General features: G+C 37.6%; 1 protein-coding gene across 2 annotated transcripts in view; it reads left to right on the top strand.

Annotated features, from left to right (window-relative positions):
• The window catches only part of KLHL32 (kelch like family member 32), a 219,111-nt gene that overhangs the window by 103,629 nt on the left and 93,244 nt on the right, over positions 1-22,238 (top strand). The gene's annotated exons all lie outside the window — the stretch shown is intronic.

Consider the following 22,238-nt stretch of genomic DNA (forward strand, 5'->3'; position numbering starts at 1 on the left):
ATGCCCAAACAAAAGTATTTGCCTGGTAGTTATTCACCATTTGGGGTAGCCTGACCCCTAGCTCAATGATATAGCAGTTAATAACCTCCACTTACAGAGTTTCTTAAAATTTTAGGAAGTCTAAGACTCTGTGTGTGTGTGTGTGTGTGTGTGTGTGTGTGTGTGTGTGTGTGTGTGCTCTCGCCTTGTTACTCAACATCAAGGTGATAAATATTTTACATAGTTTAGTGTCTGAAGGGGATATGAGGTTGAAATGGGGTCAACCCTCTCCCAGTTGCATTCCTATGATAAATTCAGATTATTTCTAAACATCAGTGTATTATGAAAGTAGAAGATAGCTTAAAATACAATTCCCAAATAGAGGAATCGTACACATCACACCCTTCCCTCCTTTCTATATTTTATGCCTGTTTCTTCACTTTAATCCTATTTTAACACCTCTTTGGGTTTTTATAGGGTACCATGTTATCTGAGACTTACTCTTCCAGTCCCAAGTCCCTGATGCTTCCTCAGCTTCCTGGAGTCCCCACCCAGGGTTACTTTCCTTCTAGGAATAGCATCTGTTTCCATTTGATGCTCAGGACTTAGTTTTTCTTCAGCTCCCTCATTAAGACTTGCCTGTCCATCTCCTATACCTTCAGGGCCAGAATCTTTGTCTCATGCTAATGGGACAAGGCTAGAAGACATCACACCATGACTCTCCCCTCCTCCCAGGTAACATATGTCTTGTGCCTCTTGACAGTGATCACTTACCTGGCAATTGCCGCGCCCCCAGCCTGGTTTGCTACTTAACACAGAGGATTAATAGACAAAGAGGGGATTTCCAGGCGGTTAGCAGGGAAGGGTGTTGTTGGGACAGGGAGGGCCTTTGAGTGCCCTTCAATTCATACTCTGTCCGTAGTAACCCACTTTACCTAGGCATAGGGCCAGCCATACTTCATAACGAATTGGCAGTGAATCATGGGGAGTAATTTATTCACTGAAAACTGAAGGGATCAGAGAATAGGTGTCATTCTTTGCCATAAATTATTTTTTTAATTGATTAGTCACCAACCTAGCAGGCATCTGAAAGACAGGGGCATGGAAGAGGAAATTTTTGATGGAAAGAAACAGTAGGAAAGTAGTAGAGCATGGTGTCATAAGGGAGGGAGAATCCAGGCCTGCTGTGTGGTGGGGTATTCTAGGCCAGAGGGCTCAAACACTGGCCCACAACACTCCTGAGTGCAGTCCAAATCAGATTAAGATATAATTGGGAAAAGTTAACAAAACAAATAAAATACAATAAAATGCAGATGATTTTACTTTTTTTAACTGTCAATATAAGACCTACAAGAAATCCTTAAAGACATATTAGTGGCCCCCATTTCTATTTGAGTTTGACGCGACTGCTCTAAGCAACGGGAGGTCAACCAGCACCATATGGTACTAAAATGGAAATATGGGGTCCAGAGAGAAACTTTACCACTCCATGCTTGATAGTTTTATTTAAGGCTGGCCTTGTTCCATATGGAGTTGGAGACAGATGTTATGGTTTTCTAAGCATAGAATTTGAGATCCAAGTGCCTTATGGATGTCCACGTTGATTAGATGACACATGCTGTGGCATGGGCCGCCTTTATTTAGCTTCTGACAAATCTAGGAGCTGTGAAGCTGTGTCATTTTACAGACGTACATTAGCTCCCACACATAGCATCCCTTCTCCTTCATCCACGCTTACACACACCCAGTGAAAGTATAGTTGTTCAGTATTTTGTATTGAGTTTTGCATTGATTATCTAGTGTTATAGTTTATGTTTTGGCAAACAGACTGAGCGCTCTGATAGAGAAGAGGTCAAGACAACCCCTTTGGTGGAGAAATGAACTTTCTTCAAGAGGAAAGAACTGCCAGTGGCTGTTCATGGGCAGCAGGTGGCAGTGTGAGTCCATCAGAACTCAGTGGAGGAATTCAAGCAAAAATCAGGAAAAATGCAAAGAAAAATTATTTATTTTCCTACATACTAGTGTTCTGACCTAATCAGTAAAAAAGTCATTATTCACACAACGCTGGGCAATATGTATTGTAATTTTTAACAAATAATAGGAAACTGTTAATGTTTTCATAGGAAATACAGTCCTGTCTTGGACTGCAGTGGTCATTTGTCACCGCACTTTGTGAAATCACTCATTTGTTCTAATTTGAATGTAAATGACTCTAAGGTTTTACAAATAAGGTGACAGACTCACATAAATGTAATTGCAGGGTTCATCTCCCTCTTTTTATATATCACTCATTAGGTTATGAATTAAATACATCGTATTAAACCAGGGGCATGTCCAATAATGATATTGTAATGGCAAATTACTCTATGCTATTAGAGGTGTATTTTTTATTCATGGACATTAATTTGTCATTAAGCGGCATTAGTTTAGCACTTTTATGTGGAAGACGTGACCTGAAAGAAGAGACTTATGGCTGTAATATGAGAGAAAAGGAATACAAGTGCTAGATGTCTATGGGCATTGTATCACTCTCAGGAAAACAGAAGGGCAGCTTTGCTTGATTCTCTCCCTCCCCCTAATTTTTTAGATTTTCTGTGTTTGAAAAAATACTGAAGAAGCTACATTTTTTTAGGGTTACAAATTCAGAAGAGCCACAAGGCCCAGGCCAAACTTTGCTGAGTGTAAATCATTCCAAAGCCCACAAAACTGAAGGTAATGTGGGATCTTAGAAGACTGAACCAGATTCCATCACTCAAGTCTCAATCTGTGACTGATGCTCGTTAGTCATCCCTTGTCTTTCATTTAGCTCTACACTAAATGGGTTAAAGTGGGAATTAATCTTTTCTGTCTTCAATGAAAGTACAAAGAAAGATCCAAAGGTTGTTATCCTCTCTTGGAGTTTCTGGTAAAGAGAATTCAGAATTTTAAAAAAATTGATAACAGACTGAGCTTTGCCTTTTCAAAGAAAACAGATATTCTGGTTATAAGCTTGGGAGCTACTAGATCCTTGAAATTCTTTGCAGATGCTGAAAATTATTGATAGTTCTATAATGATCAAAGTTTTGGATCATGAGCTTGGATCATAGTATGAAAAAATGTTAATATCCTAGTTCCAGTAGTCTTTTCCTGTTGAATAAGTTCAGAGTGGCAGATGGAAAATTTTCCATCTTTCTTTGATGGGTGCACTGGTTACTTAATATGTTATATATTTTATGCTGTTATAATAGGTTATCATTACTTTTTAACTAAGTAATACTGAAATCGCTTATAAGAGGTTATCTTTTCTATATAAGGTAGTATTATTCTTTTAATTATTAATTTAACAGTATATTCTAAATATATAATACACACTAGATACTCTGAACAGAATCATTTATCTTCAGGGTAAGAAGAAGAGTTATAACTCATTCTTGTTTTATCTAACACTGAGCTATTTCATGCTTTCACATAAGAGAAGACAAATGATCACACCATCATGTATATTTAATATACCCACAATAAAATACATGACATATGGTCCATTCCATAGTTGTTAGCACAAATGCCCCTAAGATGGCATGGAAGGTAAAGGGGAAGTGGTACCAGTGATGATGGTGGAGGTCCTCCAAGGATCACAGAATCAACTTGTCTTTATGAGTGACTGACATAATAGATGAGGAAATAGAGAAATAATTTTAATCATTTATAGAATTGCCTTGATCAGTGAAAAAGGTCCAGAAAAAATAAGGGAAAGAGGAGAAAAAAATCTCCTGGAAATGTTGCAAATGAAATTAATTATAGTCAATGACTGATTATTTGCACTAATCAATAGTATTACGTGGCTAACTGGTATGGATACCAAAAAAACCCCACCCCAGATTTGCCAAACATCACTTATATTTGGCATTGAAATGCATTGTATGATATTTTGGCAGCTTTTATTATTCCAATTAATGTTTTCTTAGACTAACATTAATGTTAGCTCTTGTTCCCTAAGCACAAACCAACTGATACAATAAGAATCAGCTCCAAAATCTTCTTGGTAGCAGAAGGAAATTATTTGGGAATGTTAGATTTTTGTTGTGGATGGGATACAAAAAGGATAATCAGCAATTGTGCTGTCTTTTCTTTAATTACATATAAGCTTGTGATAAAAGGGGGAGTGGTATTGTGGAATGAGAACTGACTTTATAATCCAAGGACCTGGCTTAAAGTCACAATTTGGCAGATCACTTAACCCTCCCTCTAATTCAGGTTCCTCAACTGTAGATTGAAGGAATTGGACCTAATCACCTCTAAAGTTCCTTGTAACTCCATTTGTATAATCTTAAGAGCATTTAATGTCAGCATCCTTGGCCTAAGCTGCCTGTTGTAATATTTCTGCTTATTTTCATGTTTTCTAGTAATACTCAATTTCTAGAGATTTTTTTTAAAAAGATCAGTGTTAGTGACTAGAAGAATGAGTAATTGAAGGGAATAAATCTCAAAACCTTTTATAATTTCATTGCTAACATTTGGAGTGTAGGAATTAAAAAAAAATACAACATTTCAGTCATAACAAGTAGAAAAACCCTTTTCAACCCTGGGATGCCTATCTGCTTCTGAAATGAAGTCAATGGAATGATCTACTTTCCATTCTACCAATGAAAAGTATTTATTAAGTACCTACTATGTGCATACAAGGGCAGCCAGGTGGCACAGTGGATAGAGTGTTGGTCTTCAAATCAGGAAAACTCATTTTCTGGAGTTCAAATCTGACCCGAGACAAATCCTGGTCAAATCCCTTAACCCTGTTCACCTCTGTTCTTTATCTGTACAATGAGCTGGAGAAGGAAATGGCAAACCACTCTCTAGTATCTTTGCCAAAAAAAGCCCAAATGTCATGAAGAGTTGGACAGAAATGAACATCTACATACAAATACAAGTGATAAAACAATCTCTATTCTCAAAGAGTTTACATTTCTAAAGGACTAGGAAAAATAAATATAAAGAAAATAAATACAAACTGATTAAAAAGTGGTTAAATGCAATGTAGTTTGAATAGAAACTGCTCCAGCAATTGAGGAGATCGGGAAAGGTTGCATATAGAAAGTTCTTGAGCTGTGTCTTAAAGAAAGAGAAGGTTATACAGGGACTAGGTTAGGGAAGTCACTTCCTTCTTTACCCATGAAGAGAAGTACATGGAAATCATACTTCCTGTTTTAAAGTCTTTTCCTACAGTGGGATAGAGAGATTCCATTCCGTAACATGTTAGTCTCCTAGGCTGCTCTCTCTTCCCACTTGCAAGTATTCCTTTTTGCTTACAGGGTGCGGGGAGACACCATTACATCATCTGCCTATCTCCTTCCTGCCCCTGCCTGCAGAGAAAGGAGAAAAGTGTTATTCTGTTGGCTCCTTCTGGTCCCATCACTTGAGCTGCCTAATACCCTGGGAGGATACTACCTCAAGGCTGAATCATGCTGAGAATCCATCTTAACTCATTTTTAATGATTAATAAACTCCCATCTGGCCATGCCCTTCTAATCTTAGTGATTTTGAATTCCCATCTATCATTATTCAAACTTCTCTATTTCTCACAGCCCACTCTCTTATTCCATTCCCCTCTACCCAACCTCCTCTTCCCCATGTTCAACTCTCCATCTACCCACCCTTTCTACTACATTCTCTAGAACATTTGCTCCTTAGTTAAAACAACAACAACTAAAACAAAATAAAACTTATTTCCATCTTAAATGATTTTCTTTTCCACTTCTCTCTACTGTCTGTCAGTGAGACCCACTCCATTCTGGTGACAGAGCCTCACTGGCCTCCCTTTTCAGCTCTGGTTGTACTTTCACTCATTTCCCCCAACTCACTGGTTGAGGTAGTAGAGTTGGAATACTCTTTTCTTCCCATTGCCACTTCCCAGCTCAACCTCTGCTCCCATCAGTGGGTAAACTCTGCTCCTCTGAGGTTTACCAGATCCTTATCTAAAATCTGCCCTCTACCTACCTTCAGGACACTCCCCTTCTTTCTTGTTTTTTTTTTTGTTTTTTTTGCAGGCAATGGGGGTTAAGTGACTTGCCCAGGGTCACACAGCTAGTAAGTATCAAGTGTCTGAGGCCAGATTTGAACTCAGGTACTCCTGAATTCAGGGCCGGTGCTTTAACCACTGCGCCATCTAGCTGCCCCACTCCCCTTCTTTCTTCAATAAGCTTAGTTCCTTGATCACAACCTTTCTTTCCCAACTTTTGTCCTCATTCTATTAAAGCTTATTTCAGCATACTGATGATCCCTCAAAGACTCTAACTTCACAGTTTCTTAATTTACTCATTTCACGTGACCTACTCCTTTGCCCCACCCCAGCCATACAAAAGGCCATATTCACAATCTCACCATCATGCATCAATAAAGTACTTCCAGATTCATGAACTCTGAAATTCCCTTATCTGGTTGTTGCCTATTGTCATTCTACCTCTTTCTCTGCCTTGTAATCCTAAATCCTGTTCTTCACTTTCACTGTGATCTCTAAACCCATGATATCTTAGTTATTTCCCATACCATCATCCCTATTCTGGACATACTCTTCTCCCCTTTCCATCTTGACCCATTAATGAACTGGGTCAATTTTTTTTTTTTTTTTTTGGTGAGGCAATTGGGGTTAAGCGACTTGCCCAGGGTCACACAACTAGTAAGTGTCAAGTGTCTGAGGCTGGATTTGAACTCAGGTCCTCCCGAATCCAGGGCCAGTGCTTTATCCACTGTGCCACCTAGCTTCCCCAAACTAGTTAAATTCTATACTGTTCTCTTTAATTCAGTTTCTTGTCCCTTTATTCCAAACCTTGACCTGCCAAGCCTCAGCCTTGTTTTACTCACATCATCTTCTGCCTTCCTTCCTACTTAGCTGCTACTGAATGAAGCTGGAGAAAATGACAAAATCATACTGACTGCATCCACTACAAATTTTTGTTAGATAATCTCAACTGGGCCCCCACTGTAGCAAGACAATTCCTTTACACTTTCCTAATTGACTATCTCAATTACTAGAGTTACTTTTCCAAACTTTTTCATCATTCCTCAAACTTCCCCTATTTCTTCCATCCTTGTTCTCTCAGCTGAGAACCTTGCCTCATATTTCACTAAAAATGATGAGGTTATTTAATGAGAGTTCCCTCTTCTCCCCTCCTTTTCTCACGTTACCCTGTCTGCCACTATCTCTGGCTTCATAATCTAATATGAAGAGTTGGCCCTTCTCCTTGATAAGGTAAATGCTTCTACATGGGATGATCCCATTCCATCTCATCTTCTTTAACACATTGCCCCCTTCCTCATTCCCACTCTCACTTTTCTTCAATCTATCTCTATATTGACTGCTTCCCTACTTCCTACAAACTGAACCATGTCTCTCTTATTTTCAAAGATCCCTCAATAGATCCATCTGTCCCTACTAGTTGTTGTCCATATCTCTCCTCTCTCTCTCTCTCTCTTTTTTTGCAGGGCAGTGGGGATTAATTTACTTGCCCAGAGTCACACAGCTAGTAAGTGTCAAATGTCTTAGGCTGGATTTGAACTCAGGTACTCCTGAATCCAAGGCTGGTGCTTTATCCACTGTGCCACCTAGCTGCCCCTCTCCTCTCTTTTGTGACTAAACTTGAGAAGGCCATCTACAATAAATGACTCCATTTCTTTTCTCTCACTCTCTTTTTAATTTTTTACAGCATGACTCCTTAAACTTCCTTCTCCAAAGTTACCAGTTGTAATCACCTACCCTAATACTATTTTCTCAATCCTCATCCTTCTTGAACTCTCTTGATATACCATCCTTTCCATGATGTTCTTCTCTCTACCTCTGTCTTCATCACACTGCCTTCTCCCATTTTTCCTCCTACCTTTCTGACCACTACTCAGTCTCCTTTGCTAGATCTTCAAGGCTTGGGCCCCTTTCTTTTCTCCCACTATACTCTTTCATTTGGGAATCTTATAAGCTCCTATGGCAATTGTCATCTCTATTCTGATGATCTAAAGGTCACTTATCTAGCTTTAACCTCTCTCCTTAACTTCATCCTTGTTTCTCCACTTGCCTATTAGATATCCTAAACTAGATGTACTATAAATATCTTAAACTCAACATGTTGGTAGCTGAACTTATTATCTTTCCCCCTAATCCTACCCTCTCTCCAACTTCCCCTTCACTGACAAGGGTAACCTGATCTTCCACATCACCAAGGTTTGCTACCTATATATCATCCTAGACTTGCCACTGTCTTGCATCCCCATTGTCCCATATCCAACCTGTTGCCAAGGCTGGTCAATTTTGCTTTTTTTGATATGTCTCCTATACGGCTACCACCACTGGTGCTTGAGCACCTTACGTCTGCACTACTACAGTAACATTCTAGACTCTCTGTCTCAAGCATCTCTTCACCCTAGTCCATGCTCTATTCAGTTGTCAAATTGAGCTTCCTAAAATACAACTTTGACTATCTTACCTCTCTATTCTATTGGCTCCTATCACCTCCAGGATCTAATATGAAATACTCCAATTGACCTTCAAAGCCTTTCTTGACCTCCTCCTTCCCACCCCCCATCCTTCCATTCTTCCATTTTACTCACCCCTGTGTACTCTGTGATACGGTGACACTGGCCTCCTTGTTGTACCTCACATAAGACACTCTGTCTCTGGACTGTGTATTTTTATTGTCTCTCTTGCATGCCTACCTCACCTGTGCTTTGTGGATTTCCTGAATTCCTTCAAGTCCTGGCAAATAGAAACAAACAAAACTGAAAGAACAACAAACACCACCCCCTTACCTTCTCCAGGAAGCCTTCTCCAATCTCCCTTGATGCTTGTGCCTTCCCCATTTTGATTATTTCAAGTTTAGCCTGTATATATCTTGTTCTTACATTCAGTTCAGTCATTTTTCAGTCATGTCCAACTATTCATGTGCCTATTTGGGGTTTTCTTGTCACAGATATTGCAGTGGTTTGCCATTTCCTTCTCCAACCCGTTTTACATATGAGGAAACTGAGGCAAACAAGGTTAAGTGACTTGTCCAGGGTTACACAGTTACTAAGTGTCTCAGGCCAGATTTGTCCTTAGGAAGATGAGTCTTCCTGACTCCAGACCCAGCACTCTAACCACTGGGCCACCTAGCTGCTCTTACTTGTACATGGCTGTTAGTGTGTGAGCTCGGTGAGAGGAGGCACTGTCTTTTACTTTCCTTTCTGTCCACAGTGTGTAGCCCAATGCCTGGCACATGATGGCATATAATAAATACTTATTGATTGGCAGATTGAAGCACAGGAGGGAGTAAATAATGGAAGTGATTTGTTCCTTTTAGTTTTCCTCATCTTCTCATGGAGCATTCTTCCTCCCTCTTGAGGATAGGATTTGTGTTAAGTCAGAAGAGGAAATGGAAGAAATCATGGCATTGTACTTGACTCCTCATTAACCTTAGGAAGTAAAAACTGCCTTTACCCTGACATGAAATTTTCCCACCTCTCTCCCAGAGAAAAATGACAAATTTATATAATATTCTTATTTCTATTGATGGCTGTCAAAAAGAACATAGCAAAGATGATTATTCACTTCTAGATGATGGGGATTGGTTACTGGTCTTAGGAACAGCATTTTTCTCAGTGTTAAGGAATATTTCTCTTGTCCTTATTGGTGAGACGAGGTTTTGATCACTGATCCTTGACCCTTTAGTTATGCTGCTTTGATACCACATGACATTTTTATATTTTTCCTCATAAGAGTAGCACATATTGAAAATTGGCTGAATTCTGTGTTAAGTTTGTATTAATTTCTGGTTAACTTTTGGAGAAATGTGTAAATCAAACAAATATACTAATTTTAAAACTAATTTCTCCCTTGTGTTTATAAGAAAGGCACCTCCAAATTGACATGCATAAGTGTATGCGGATTAACTTAAAGCCAGTTCTGAAAATGGAGAAAGGGCCTGTTCCCTTGGCCTTGAACTTTTACCCAAACCAAGCACAAAATCTCACTCTTTTTGGAGCAGCCTATGATTTCCAGACTGGCCACTAGCTGGAGTGACATTTCTTGTCCCATTATTTATGATGGGTGTTTCAGTTAAGCAGTTTTCTTTATGTTTTTAAAAAATGCACTGATTGGCTTAAAGTTGTACCAAACAATTATTCTTCATATGGTTCTGGTAAGTAGACCATACACTAATGGATAGAGAAATCTCTCATAACTGTGTTATGAGTCCCAGAATCTCTAGGTTACAAAGGCCTTTATGGGTCACCTAGTGCAATCTGAACTGGAACAAAAATGCCCTGTAGTAGAACAGCTGAACTCTGCATTTCTTCCTGGATAGCAGGGTAGCAGATTCCACAGGAGTTGAAAAAGGTCATTTATATGCATCATTAGCTCAGAGCCAGGTACCCTGACCACAGTACCTTTAAAGACTGACATAACCCACTCATCCTACAGTAAGAATATACATCCTGGGTGAAGGTTACAGTAGCTGCTATCTCAACATCTACCCTCTTTCACCCAAATACCTGCTTGTTAAAAATCAGAAATAAACTTTTGAGGTGAAATAACACAGAAACAAAATTGTCTTTCTTTATTTTCTTGTTATTGAAATAATTTTGGTAGCCTTTGTTTTTGTTAGATATCAAACTTGGGTATTTCTCATTTACGCCTGTCAAATTGATCTGCCTACGGTACCAATCTGACCATGTCATCCCTCAATTCAAGAAACTCCAGTGGATCCCTATTGCCTCTAGAACCAAATATAAAATCTTCTGCTTGGCTTTTATCTTCTTACCTTTCCAGTGTTCTTAGACCTTATTCTCTTCCATGGACTTTGAGATATAATGAAGGGGGCAGCTAGATGGCGCAGTGGATAAAGCACCGGTCCTGGATTCAGGAGGACCTGAGTTCAAATCCAGACTCAGACACTTGACACTTACTAGCTGTGTGACCCTGGGCAAGTCACTTAACCCCCACTGCCCCACAAAAAAAAAAAGAAAGAGATAATGTCAATGTGCTTCTTGCTATTCCTCTCACATAATACTCTATCTCCTGCCTGTGTATTTTCACTTAACCATCCTTCATTTTATTTCTAATTTATTGTATTACACGCACATTCTCTCTCTTTCTTTCTCTCTTTCTCTCTTTCTCTCTCTCTCTCTCTCTCTCTCTCTCTCTCTCTCTCTCTCTCTCTCTCACTCACTAGTTGTATGGTGACTTTGGGCATGATACTTTATCTCTTTTTGTCTAGGAGGCAGCTAGGTGGCTCAGTGGATAGAGCTTTGGGCCTGGAATCAGGAAGACCTAAATTCAAATATGGCCTAAGATACTTAGTAGCTGTGTGATCATGGGCAAGTCTCTTAACTTCTGTTTTCCTTAATCCACTGGAGAAGGAAATGGTAAATCACTCTGAAGGAAATGGTAAATCTTTGTAAAGATAACCTCATTTATAGTATGGGCCATGGGGTCATAAAAAGAAGGACAAGACTAAATAACAACGTATGCATGTATATATATACAGAGATGCATATGTACACACAGATACATGCACATATATACACACACAGACACAAACACATATTTGTTGTCTTCCCTATTAGACATTGAGCTCCATGAGCACAGGGACTGTATTTTGCCTTTCTTTGCATCTGCAGCTCTTAGCACAGTGTCTGACACATAGTAGGTTCTTAAAAAATGCTTTCTTATTTGATTTCTCTTAACACTTAACATTCCAAATGGAAAAACAATCCAGATCAGGAACGAATTCCACTATTAGTTTGGATACTGATTGGAACAGATATAGTAGATCAAAGAATGATAAGATCATAGATTTAGATCTCAAAGACATTTTAGAGGTCACTGAGTCCAACTTCTTCATTTTACAATTAGGGAAACTAGATTCCTGAGAAGTCAAAGTCATTTAACCAGTGTAACATGGGCATTAAGTTGTAGGTCAAAGATTCTAATCCAGTGCCCTTTAGATAACTTACATAAAAGTTATATATAGTGTATTGTTTAGTTATGAATGTACATATATGTATATGTATATAGATCTATATCTATAATACACATTATAAGAATGCATAGAAACTAATGAAAGTACAACCAAGTTAGGCATGTTTTCAAAAATCAACTACTTGCTGTATGTGAATTAGAATTATGGAAGCAAATTAATTATGCTGATCATTTCAATATTCTCCCACTATTTTTGTAGTTTTAAGATGTTTTTATTTGCTATGGCCTTGTAAAAACTCTATAGTTCTTGAAATTAGATTTTTAAAATACTTTAAAAATACCATAAAGGTGATTTTTCAATTAAAAAATAACAATGCATTTCTATCTCATATTTGTTTTCCATAATCAGATTGTAAATGTCTACTGTGAGGCATCATATTAAAGCTAATTTTGAACAGCATTTAGTATTATATAGAGCCTAGTGTATCATACTGATAATATTAGTTGATGGTGGGCTGTGTGTGCTTATTGCCTATTGGATTTATAGATTTCAGGAGACCTTGCAACCAAAACATATTTAAAATTATTCATGATCCTCAGATATTATGCATACAATTGATTATGAAAATGCACCAGTAACCTAATTGTAGAAACCTTCTGTTATAAAACACAAATGTATTTAAATGCCTTCAAAGGCTCCAAAGAACGAGAACATGCTGTATTTTTCATTTTAGATTTTGCGAGTCACTGCTAATATTTTATATTAGTTTAATCAAGTTGCACCATATACATATTTATACAAATGTATTAATATACAGTGTTGTATAGTTTTCCACACAGTCATCTCGTACATACATGGTTACAGAGGTATACCTGTGAAAAATGTCCAATTGTACGTATCACGTGTATCATGTCATTGCATGTCATAGGGCTTCTTTTGCCAATTTAGATATGCAAATTGCTCATTCTCCTCTTAATTCGCATCTAGTGTTTATGATATTAGCCCAGAACCATTATATCTTTTATAACTACTAAACTAAGAGGAAAATTATCAGATTTCTTTCCTTGCATAATATAAATAATTTGCTGCTTTTTAGGAGATAATTTCATTTGTTTCAGCGGACTTCAGAATTCCAGCCCTTTACCATCATTTATTTGCACTTTTTTTAGCTTCTTTATTGTCTGTTTGAATTTTTCTGAGACAAGAGGGAAGTCGTGCCACACAATCCTTTTCTATGGTGCCTGGTTGGGTAGTCACATAATACCTTGATTTATAACTATGTTGTAATCCAAATAGGAAGCAGGTGGAGTCGCAACTGGGTATGATGCCTTGGATATTAATGGCTTGGCTCAGCAGTGGAATTTCTAAAGCTGTATACACTTTTTTTTTTGTCTTAATTATGCATTCATTAAAAGCTTTTATACCCAACAGAATAAAGTAAATATTTTTTGATCTCTGTAGTGTGCTCCCAGACTGTAGATTTGCACAGCAGGGTCTTGATAATCTGAATAAATTGTATTTCCCCAAGGAGTTTATCTTTCAAATAAGGTCATAAAGAAATGCCAGTTTTCCCCCTTTAGTTTTCATTGTGCCTTTTCTGCTATTTATAATACAGAGAATAGGAACTGGGAGTATACTGTAAGTAGCAATGCATGCATGGTTCTTAAAATACATCCGTCTGTTACCTATGTCCTTGCCTGCCTTTGGTGAAGTATTTTTAAGCACTAATAGAATGAATGATTTTTTGGGTAAACATTTATTCAATTGAAGTCAACATTTACTAAGTACCCACTATGTGTAAGGCTCACTACCAGATGCATAGCATACAAAGGTGAAAAACAACAGTTTCTGCCCCTGAGCAGTCCACAATCCAATCAGAAGGATAAGACATGTTCACAAATGAGGAGCATGCGAAAGAAACAAATTATTTTACGTGAAATTTTTACTTTGCTTTTGGCTGCTGAGTGATATTTGTTGGGAAAAAAAAGAAATTTGCTTCAAACATTTAATGTCCCTTTTCCCCTTTCATTCTCACCTGATCAAGTCAGCAGTATTTACCGAGTGCCCTTACATGCAGAGCCCTAAGATGGGCACTGTGGGAAGCCACTGATTAAGTAGAAGATAAGAATCTTATACCTTTGTGAGCTTACAGTCTAGTGAAGGAGATGGAACACCAGTGTTTTTATCCAAAGAATAGAAGTAGGACATATGTAAACAGATCCATAATCAGGGACAAATGTAAAGAGATGAATAATGAAGTCTTGGGGGAACTGAGAACCCTTTTAGAAAATGTCATTTTGATCCTTTCAAATATCAGGTCTGTAGGCCTATTTGATAGAAAGTTAGATAAAACATTTATTAAGCATTTATGCTTAATAATATGTGCAAAATGCAGGGGATACAAGTACAACCAAAAACCACAGTCCCTTCCCTCAAGAGGCTTATATTCTAACAGGGGAAGACAATACATAAAGGGGGGCTGGAAGTTGGGGGAGAATGACCTCGTGAGAGTAAGGCTGCTTTCTGTGTAGGAGGTGGCATATGACAGAATTGGGTAATGGAGCCAAGAATGAAGCAAGCATGTCTTGGAGGCCTGTTTTTTTTCTAAGTTGCAACTAAATGAAGACTTCCCTCTGTTGTGGAGGTCTTAACTAAATTACTTTGACTTTACAATTAGTGAGCAGATAAAATGATTTTGTTATTTTTGTCCTTATTCCTATCCTATTATAGGTTTAACTTAAGTAAACTAAAGTAACTAAGTAAATGTGAATTAATAGTAAGTATCATCAGGATTTTTTTTCTTTGCCTGATTCTCAAATTTCCCAAGAAAAATTTTATTTCATATCAAGATATCTGAGGATTTTATAATATGAGCAATGGGAGTTTGAGGGCATGCCTGTCAGTTCTTACTGGAACATAGGTATCCCATAGGAGTGGCTACATCATTGTTCTTGGCAGGTAACTCTGTAGTGACCTAGTATATTTCACTGAGACCCAATTAGAATTAATAGGGCACCAAATCATAATTTGCATATGTCAGTGGATGGTAAGTATGCTTGTAGCCACAGGAGCTGGTACTTAGGCGGATTTCATATTAGCATTTTGGGAGAGGACTAAGTGAAGACACTCTCTCAGTGACCTTGTGTAAAATGTAGTCATTTATAACAAAGCACCAGGTAAACTAGTGGAAGGATTTCTGGACTTGGAGTCAGCAAGACCTGACACTTCCTACCTCAGACACTTGTGTGGTCCTGGACAAGTCCCTTAATCTTTCTCTGCCCCAATTTACTCCTTTGTAAAACTGAGATGTGACTAGTACCCAATTTACAAGTGTTGTAAAAATCAAATAAAGCATTTTGTAAACCTGAAAGCACTATATAAATGCTAGCCATTATTATAATGGGTGCTACATCATAAGGAGAATAATGAACTATATATCTTATTCCTTAGAAAAATATGTAATTCATCTAGCTAAAAAGATAGAAAATTTATTAAATAATTATATGCTGGGCACAGTGTTGATCTATGGTCTCAAAAAAAAAAAAAGGAAATCATATTTTTTTTGCCCTTATGTTAGCCTGAGAAGGTATAGTGAACTTAATTCATTAGTATGTATGTGTACATGTATGTATATGTACATGTATATATACACATATATAGATATGTATATGTTTATGTATATATTCCTACACAACTGCATAGACACATTTTATAAGTTGAAACTAAATGAAAACTTTACCTATTGTGTAGTTCTTAAGCACTGTATCTCATAGCATTACTTTTAACTAATTTTGACTTTGCAGTTAACTGATTAGGTAAAATAATTTCGTCTCTATCCTTATTCCTAATCCCCTTGTAAGTTAAACTTAATTGAACTAAAGAAACTAAGTAAACTAAACTAAATATGATCAGAATTTGTTTCTTTGTCTTATTCTAAAATACATGGAAACATCTGTCTATCTTGGACAGATGCTACAAATGGACGGTGAGATGAGACCCTAAGTAAACAGAAGGAGATTGATCTAGATTGCCTATAGAAAATGTAGGCTGTCTTTTAGGTAGATTTTCAGGATAAGTTATAGACAATAGTTTTAGTGCACCAAATTACTAGTCTGTTTAGGTGGCTGTTAATTGTGAATGAGATGTTAGCCCAGTAGAGAGAATAAGCTGAGCAATTCTTCAGGGAGATGTCTCTGAGTACTACTGTTTCCTTGTTCTGCCTCCACCAGTTGTATAAGTGTGGAAGCCTTTCCTCTCAATTATTTCTTCTTTTTATAGCTTACACTATATATATTTGTTTGCATGTTGTCTCTCCCATTAGATTGCAAGCTTCTTGAGGGCAGGGACTATCTTTTTCCTCTTTTTTGTATCCTTAACACCTACCACAGTGCTTGGCACATAGTATGTCAACTTCCTATTGTGGCAGACAATTATGACGATAAAGGGACAACAGCCCACTCTAATCGGTCCCTGTTCCCTGACCTCTCCTGCCTTCATTCCTTGGTCCTATTGATAGATCTGTAGCCATCAGAAAATCTACCTGGCAAAGTTACTTAAATTAGGACTGAATCTCATCTATTTACAACTTATTTTATTTTCTCTAAAGCATGTTCTTAAAAATGCCAACACCTTTATTGACTTTATGAAGGAAAGAAAAGACACAAAAGAGAAGCTAAAGTTGAAGAATGAGTAGGACTAAAAAACTCCTGAACATGGAAAATTTGTCTAGTTAGTGAGACACGGAGGACACATTTTGTGGTTCTTCTACTTGTCATCCACACTAAGAAACAAATAAGGCATGTGTTCCGGTGGTAGAAGAAGAAGAATGAAGCCAAGTAACGCTAAAACCAAAAGCAAAATCAATACACTTTTTAAATGTTTCCTGAGTAACAAGAAGTGTGCACAATAATTCTGAAAAAAAAAAATGAAAGTTTGGTACTGAGTGGAGACATATGATAGAAATGGAATTTCTAGGAAAATTCTCTTTCACTTTTACCCAAAGGGCTCAGCTCTTACTGCTGAGCTGTAATCTTCATTGGAAACTACTATCTGAGTTTGGAAGGTTGAGAACATAAGGGAGGTGCATGAGACTCTCTCATATTTAGGTCAAAATTCACCTTTAAAAAAAGGTATCATCAGACCCATATAGCTCCAAGTTCTCAGTTGATGGAGGAAATAAATGACTGCCTATTGGATTGAAAAAGTGACTCCCTGTGGACTGTAATGCATCCTTTATGATAGTAAAACTGTAGCACTCTGGGGTGTCTGCTAGTATCTTCAACCAATTGTATAGAAATTTCTGTTTTAATATTGGGCCAGAATGTCAAGCCATTTTCTGGAACACAGGCTCTTTCATGTGGATCTGTGCTCTGACACTTACTATGTGATCATGGGCATGTCACCTAACCTCTCTATAAAATGAGAATAATAATATTTAGGAGTGAGGCAGACCTACCTGGATAATGTCATCACAGACTGTCAGGCCATGACTTTGAAAGAAGCAGTGGCTTATGATTTGCTTTTTAAATCCTACTTCGTTAAGTGATAAACCAAGATAGACAGTGCATAGTTCAGATTCCTGCAGCTTTGGAAGTGGCCATCCATCCCTTAGCCTTATCCATTCTGAGTGGAGTGCTAAGCATACCAGACAATGTAGTTAAAAGGTGTCTTGCATCCAGAAGGACCACCTTCTTCATTGACATTTCCTGAATTCCACATTTAGAGCTTCATTTCTAGGAGCCAAAGGCTAATATCCACTTTCAATTGGCATTCCTAGTCTTGTGTTGATAATAGCTAGTATTTGTTATTCCCTGCCTTTTAATGCATTAGGTCTTTTCTTTCTTTATCACAAAGACTTCTTTTTGGTATAGGTGGGGATGCTGAACTGCAATTCACTTCAACCTTGCTCCCAGGTATTTCTTTAGGCAAGCACTTTCATCTGTAGTCATCTGTGGCATTTGTTGTTTTAATACTGCTTGACTACACACTGCTTCCTCCTTCTCTATGCCTGGTGAAAATGTCCCCTTCTGAACGATGATTAGGTTCCATTTTCTCCATCAAACCTTCCTCAAGGCAGTGGGGTGTCCTGGATAGAGCAGTTAATTTAGAATCCAAAGATCTGAGGTTGAATCTTGACTTTGCTATTTACTACTAGTGTGAACTTGAACAAGGCATTTCACCTGTCTTGGCCTCAATTTACTTATCTGTAAAATGAGGATTAATGAATGTATAAAATCTAGATGTGACTACTAGATCCTCCTTGACTCTAAAACTATCATCTGATCATTTGATCCTCTAAGCTAAAATTGATTCTTCCATCCCTCTTCAAATTTTTATACAGCATTTTGTTGATCATTCCTTTCTCCCTGTCACACATTTCCTTGTTAGTCTGATAGGTCCTTATTAGTGCGAAAACGACTCCAAGGAGTCACCTTATTTGAATTTGTACTGCATATTTCCATTGGGCTGAAACTAATTGCCATATTTTATATAATTACAATTTTGAATATTGAAAATTTGAATACTTGTGACCACTTCAGTGGTGAATTCATTATTCACACTAATTGAGACCAAGTTTATTTATGTATCCCTAATACCTAGTACAGTGTCTTGAATGTAATAGGTATTAAAAAATAAAATGTTTGATGGTTTAATTGAATTGAAATGTGGGCATTTTATTCCTCCTCTTGTGGCAAACATTATGTGGTTTATCATGATGAAAACACTGAAAGAATTAAAAAACCATCCCCTTCTTCCCTAATTCTCCTCTCTTATAATTTAATTAAGTGTTAAACATCATTATAATCACTCACCTGAATATAGTGTATGAAAGTTTACAGACAACTTTCCTCATAAAGGCCCCATACAATAGGTAATAGAAATATTAGGTAGGAGGTATGGTGCAGTGGAAGGGGTACTGGATCTCTGTGGAGATGGGCCCTAGGATCCAAAGTCACCTCCATATATAGGGTTCCTTCCCCTCTGCTAGAATGCAGTACCTTTTCTTCATTTACTTTGCTCATCAAATAAGTAAGCTACTCTTTGAGTATAAGCTTGGCACATTTAGTAAGCACTAACACTCTCAGACCTCTAGGGTTCTATGGGGTAGATGAAGGACCAGTCTACTTAATGGTACACTAGGGACCTGAAAGAGTTAAAGCAGTTCTGCAGCAACTTACATGCAAGGAGTAACTTACTAACCCAGATGATCTGGTTCTTTACCTGCCTGATTTTTTAAGCATGCTATTCATATTCCAGAAAATCATATTTGGGAGGCCAGTTCAGATATTTCTCTGAGGACCTGATCCCTGGTGATAAGAATTTCAACACCCCTTTGATAGAAGCAGTAAATGTGAGACCACAATCTTTGGACAGATTGATATAAAATAAGACCACAGGAGAATCATAGAATTGTTAAGTGGGGAAGGAACTTAGCGTACCAGCCCAACTTATATTTTTACAGATAAGAGCTGGTTCTCATTTGAAAGCATGGGCAAATAGGGATTTTTAGCAACATTCTGCAGAAGATTCTTATAGCTCGTTCCTGAAGCCATCTGTCTTGGCTCCTGTAAAGAAGTGTCATCTCTTACTAAAAAAAAAAGGACCTAAACTATGACATAATCAAGTGAACCTGATGATGGGATTGAGAGATAAGTTACTCTGAGATCTTCCCTAAATTTTTTCTCAGTCCTAATTTTTATATTTCATAGACATGTTTTTATCACAACCAATATTTAAACAACTTTCTTCTTTTTCCTTCTTCCTTCTTTTTTTTTTCCAGAGCAATGAGGGTTAAGTGACTTTCCCAAGGTCACAGAGCTAGTAAGTGTCAAGTATCTGAGGTCGGATTTGAACTCAGATCCTCCTGAATTCAGGGCCGGTGCTTTATCCACTGTGCCACCTAGCCGCCCCCAGGCTTACATTGTTGTTGTTGGTCCTTCATACTCAAAGGGGACCAGTGATATGCTGTGTTCTGCTATGACTGTTCAGTGTAGTAGGAGCTTGGAAGGCTCTACCACAGCTTGGGCACAAATAGTCCATTTGAACATTTGGAATGGAAATGTCTCTAGATTTGTGCATCTCATGTTTCCTTTGTGCTACTTTGCTTCTGCTTTGCTCACAGAGCACAGTGCTTTCTTTGATGTGGGCACACCATAGCTCCACCAAAAGAAAGTCTGCTCTTGACTTTCCACAAATCCCTTCAACATTGACTATTTGCATATTATTTTCTTTGCCAATTTGCAGGGCATGAAGTAAAATCTCAGACTTTAAAAAACAAATATTTTTAATATAAGGAATAAAAAAGCACTTCCATAACATAGTATTAAAGATGATTGCACATGAAACTACAAATCTGTTATTTACAACTTGCTATTACTTTTAAATATATAATAAAGTTATCATGTACATTTTTTACTTCCTCCACCCTGCACTCTAGAGATGGCTACTGTTAAACACAAATATATGTGTATATGTGTGTGTGCACATGTATATATATATAAAATCATTTTATTCATATTTCTATTTATTAGTTCTTTCTCTGGATGCATATGTCCTTTGTAGTTAATTTGGGTATTAATAATAGTCAAAATGACTTTTAGTTGCTCAAAATTGTCCTTAAGACAATATTGCTGTTACCATATACAATGTTGATTTTGCTCATTTTGTTCTTCATTATTTCATGCAAGTTTATCTGTGTTTTTCTAAAATCAACAAGCTCATCATTTCTTATAACAGTAGTATTCCATCACAATCATACACCACACTTTGTTTAGCCATTCTGCAATTGACAGACATCCTTGTAATTTCTCGTTCTTTGTTTTGATATGCCCTTTCTTATTGGTGATTTAGAATAATCTTCCATATAGCTAAGAGTTTGCACTTCTTTTTGAGAACTATTTGTTCTTATCTTTTCACCACGTATCTGTTGAGGATTGCTCTTCAACAAGCATTGATTAAGTACCATATTTTAGGCACTGGAGATAAAAGATATAAATGATATAGCCTCTGTCTTGAACAAGCTTGCATTCTACTGGAGAAAACAACAAGTACATAAATAAGTGAATAAGAAATATATAAAAATTTCAACTGGGGTTGGGGGCTGAGGAAAATATACTAACGAGTTCTGGAATCAGTAGAAGCCTCTTATAGGAGGTGGCCCTTAAAATCAGCCTTGAAGGGAGTTATGGATTCTAAGAGGTAGAAATGTAAAAGGGGAACATTCCATGGGATATAGCCTTGCAGGGACTTGGCTGTGGGAGATGGAATGTCAGTGTTGTCACTCAGGGAACATGAAATAGACTAGTGTGGGCACAAGAGTACAGCAATATTCAGTAGAGGTACTGGAAAACTAAGTTCATTTCGAGCATCTAAACATTGATAAACATGGTCTGCCTTATTTGCATTATATACATAGAGGGGAAGCAATGGCTTTTGATGGTGTAGTGTAATGATTGGAATGACGCCACCTACTGGAGACTTACTATAGAAAAGCTTCGCCATGAAGTGAAGGTCTTTGAGGGCAAGACCAGGAGTCTTTTCTTTGGCGTCAGGAAGTGACGTTTTGCTGGTGGGAGGAGGAAGGGGGAGCCGGGTGCTCTGCCTCGCTTATTTTCCTGGGGACACTGGTGGAGAAGGGAGCTAGAAATGTGCTTTCCCTTTAATAGATAGGAATCTAGGCCTTTTCTTCTCTCTTTACCAAATTCTTATTCTCCTTAATAAATGCTTAAAAGTCTAACTCTTGCTAAAGCTTATAATTTATTGGTGACCACTCATTAGATAGTTTAGACAGTTTAGCTAGAATTTTAGCCCTTAACATAACACACGTTCACTTTGGGTGAGGGAAATATAGCCTAGGCTCGTCATGAGATACAGTAAAGGTAATCAAAGTGCAAACCACCCATCCGTGCAGAAGACAAAACACACACATACATACACACACACACACACACACACACACACGTTCAGGAGAATTTAATTGGACAAGAAAACCTGTCACACCATAAGGGCGATTAGGTACTACAACAAGCTACTGAATGAAACTGGAAAATCTGTTGTTCCCAGAGCATTTTAAAAAATAGAATCACTTTCTTCTATTTGAATAGATGAGGCATAAACTTGGTGGAGATAAATGACTGTTAGGTAATTCCATAAAATTTGCCCAAAAGCCTGTAACTGTACAAACATAAAAAGTAATGTGTTAATTTCACCAAATCTTGATGATTCATTATTAATTCAATGTGGAGTTTTGGGAAAAAAAAGTTTCAGGTGTCAATCTGTCTTCTGATGTGTATGTCTTCTGATTCTGCATCCCTCATGTTAACTGTAAGAGAAAAATTGGAT

This window comes from Dromiciops gliroides, chromosome 4 (genome assembly GCF_019393635.1).
Source record: "Dromiciops gliroides isolate mDroGli1 chromosome 4, mDroGli1.pri, whole genome shotgun sequence".
NCBI lineage: Eukaryota > Metazoa > Chordata > Mammalia > Microbiotheria > Microbiotheriidae > Dromiciops > Dromiciops gliroides.